The sequence below is a fragment of the Lipotes vexillifer genome, unplaced genomic scaffold (assembly GCF_000442215.2).
Source record: "Lipotes vexillifer unplaced genomic scaffold, Lipotes_vexillifer_v1.1 scaffold308, whole genome shotgun sequence".
Taxonomy (NCBI): domain Eukaryota; kingdom Metazoa; phylum Chordata; class Mammalia; order Artiodactyla; family Lipotidae; genus Lipotes; species Lipotes vexillifer.
This window is the reverse complement of record NW_006792985.1, coordinates 3523585-3527160: the sequence shown is the minus strand read 5'-3', so window position 1 is coordinate 3527160 and position 3576 is coordinate 3523585. Positions and strand designations below refer to the sequence as shown.

Genomic DNA, 3576 nt, shown 5'->3' with positions numbered 1-3576 from the left:
CCGCGTCTCCTGCATCGGCAGGCGGACTCTCAAGCACTGCGCCACCAGGGAAGCCCTGTACCACACTTTTTAAACAGCTTGTAATCAGGACAGAGATAAATTTACCTTGACGGCAGGGAATAAAAATCAATGTGCCCTCGCATAGTCAAATGATTCTTTGAGGACTTTTTATTCTTTCCTTAAAAAGAAAATACTGCCAATATATTAAAAAGGGATTATTGGCTAAATGTTGGCTAAAATCATTTAAGATGGGATTTAGAATCTAACAGCATGCATTCTTGTCAGGGAAATAATGCTTCAGAGTTATAATATAGAGCAACTAGATGGGTCTGTGATGCAACAATGTGATGCTTATTTCAGCGTATATTTTGAGGTGTGAAAAACCTCTTTCTATAATGACCTCTTCAGTGGGCACATTTTAGCTGATGCCAAATCCACATCTATAGTGAAAACCATAAATAATCTACACACACCTCACCCCGCATATGAAGAGAGTAGAGGAAGCATGAACAGGAGAGTCAGAAGCATGGCAAGAATATACCCCCGATTTCCAAAGGATGTGTCCAAACAAAAGTATTCTCTTCCACTGTCAGACTAGGGATTTGACTTTGTGGCCAGATTGTCAGCTGAGAAAACATGGCAATGAAGAGCCTATGGCAGAGAAAGACAGAATAGAAAAATCAGAACTAGTAGGGCTTTGATGGTATCTTCAGCCAGTCCTGTCCTGACTGAATGCTCCCCTATACCGTTCTTTCCTTCCTCCTTGGCTGTCCACCCTCTTCCCACTCTTACAGCCTCCTCCCAGCTCCAATCCTGTGGCAAGGGAGCTCTGAGAAGGCTAAAGGTCATTCTGGACTCCCTCCTTCCTCCTCCCTCCTTCCTCTACCTATAGAGCTCCTGGAAGAAAATTTTGTGAATCTCACGTGAAGGTGAATACCCTCATTGCTTTCAACAAACAGTTGACCGCAGGCAATGCTTGGCAAATGCTCAATGTTGATTTTGAAACTGCACTGTGCTGGCACCCAGGCTAAGCAAAGTCAGTGGGGTGAGAGAGAGAGATTTCACCAGCCTTTCATGAGGTGCTGACTGTGCTTTGCATGGGTTACCTCAAGGTCAAGAAGAAAATAGCAGCATTCCATCCCAGCCTGAGCCAGCACACCCTGGGAGAGAGATGTTGTCACCTGCCAGACAGGTGCTTGCCCATCATAAATTTGTCCCCCCTGAAACCTGAGAAGCTGCGTTAATCCAGAGACGCTGGAGAGCTGGCCTTCTGCTTGGATTGTTTGTGTTTTTGTTGGCATTGTTGTTGCTGATTTTCTTCTTTTAATCTATAACAATGAGTTAGTAAGAGGAGTGTGAGGACACCAGTGTTCCTAGAATCACAGAGGGAGATTCTGTGAAATCTTGGGGGGCGGGGGTAGGAGACATGATTGGAAGGAAGAGTGGAAATAGCTGACCCTGAGGGAAGAGGACAAGTCCCAGACAGGGAAGAGCCTTCCTGTAGGATCTATTCAATTTGCCTGCCGGGACACCTCTCCCCTCCTTTGGGGGAAGCATGGCAGAATGGAGGGGAGCACAGGTTCTGGAGCCAGGCAGGCTGAGGTGGGATTTGGGCTCCCTACTTACTAGCTGTGTGACTTTAGGCAAGTTATTAAATCTTGGGGCCTCAGGTGCTTCATCTGTAAAATGGAGTAATAGTACCAGTGTGGTTGAAAGGATTTAATGAGCTAATACCTGTAAATGCTTAGAACACTGCCTGGTAGTGTAATGGTAGGTAATCAAATACTGGCTTTTTTTTTTTTTTAAGTCTACATATTAATTTTATTACACAGAAAAATAAATACAAGATTCAAAAACTGAAATCCATTTCACCTGGTCATTAAAATATCATTCTAAAAGGAAGGCAGTTTCCTAAGATTGAAAGTCACCAAGTAAAACGAAGTCGTCTAATAAAATTCATCATTCTCAGATTCCTACTGAGGGAAAGAAGAGATTCTTTTCTCTGTGATAAGTTACTTTCCTAAGTGACTTCTTTTAATTTAAAAAAAGGGGGGGGAAGGGGGCAATTTTCCATGAGTTTTGATTATAACAAATGCCACAAACAGCTTCTGAGGCTGAAGCTATGACAATGAACTTCCATGTCACAAAGAGGAGGAGGAGTAAGTGGAAGGGAACAGTGCAGAGGAAACACAGTGGCACTGCATTACAGTAGGTATTTACGTCTGCTATCCTCATCCAATGTAAGGTCAACAATTTCTGCAGGTGACGCCCAAGTCTGCTGTGGAGATACAGCAGTCCATGACTGTGCTGGCCGGGTGCTAACATACTGCATGCCAGAGCCATGCTTCCATGAAGAAACACTCTGAGTCACACCTCCTTGAGGATGAACCCACCTTACACGTTCCTGAACTCTCACGATCTCCACTTCACTATCTGAAGAGGCAATATTAATTTCTTCATTGAGTGGTGCATTGTCAGCAGACGTTTTGTCACTTGCTAGGAATCTTGGATCCAAATGACCTGGTATCTCTGCAGTGATCCCCGAAACCTCTTCAGCATCATCTGATGAGCTCGTGCTTGAGTCACAAGTCAGGTCACTATCACTGGTACTACTGTCCTGCAACAGGTTATATTTCTTTCGTGAAGCAGCCTCCCGTTTCTGCCTCAGTAGCCTGATTCTCTCCTTGTGCTTATGGGTCCGATGACCTTTAACCTTGGCAACTGGGCCATTCTGTTTATCACTGGATTGCCAGGTTTTCTTGGCAGCCATGGTGGATGTTTCACTTTCAGATCAGGACCGGTGAGACTTGCGCCCAACTGTGGCACCAGACACTCCGGAAGGATCTCCTTCTATCGCTGTTTCTGCCTGGGAGGGTTCATTCTCCTCTGCAGAAGACAGTGTATCTGAATCGGCTAGGTGACCACTAGAGGAAGTGGAAAGGATGCAGTGGTTACAGGAGTCTCCCTCATAAACTCGGCCAGTTGTCGGTTTGTCACCCTCCGTGGATGCTAACTGAGACTCCAAAGAGTCCCTTCTCAGTTCCATCAACAAGCAGGACATTGAAGAAACAACTGTAGAACCCACCACACCATCTTTCAGAAATTGAGATTCCAGTTCCACAGATTCCCTCTTCCTCCTTAGCTGACTCTTGTTCAGATGTTTTTGGTGGGACTTCAGACTCAATGAGTTCTTCAACTTTTCCCACTGCTTCCTCCAACTTCATTTCAGACTTTCAAGTTAAATCATGGAGCAGAGTCTAGGAAACTACGTCAAAGATGCAGCGGGAAAGCAACCCCTCCTGAAGCCTTCCCGAATGAAGCTCGTGGTGTTTGAATCCTTGAGTCACTCCAGGAGGGAGTCCGCTCTCTTCTCTCCCCACCTTTTCGCAGATGCCAACAGCTCGGCTCAGGGAGATTTGGCTGTGCTCCTCTCATGCAGTGGTATCAACATCCTATTCAAGTTTCTGGATGAACCTTGCACGCCTCGCAGACAGATCGCCACCTCCAAATATTGGCTTTTTCTAATGGCTTCCTGATACTCTTTAGGGAGCTACTCTTAGGCTCTGTGTCTGGGAT

The 3576-nt window shown here is 45.5% G+C and overlaps 1 pseudogene; it reads right to left on the bottom strand.

Annotated features, from left to right (window-relative positions):
• Nucleotides 1-2203: 2203 nt before the first annotated feature.
• Nucleotides 2204-3224, bottom strand: LOC103084468 (uncharacterized protein C18orf25 homolog pseudogene; annotated as a pseudogene).
• Nucleotides 3225-3576: the final 352 nt, after the last annotated feature.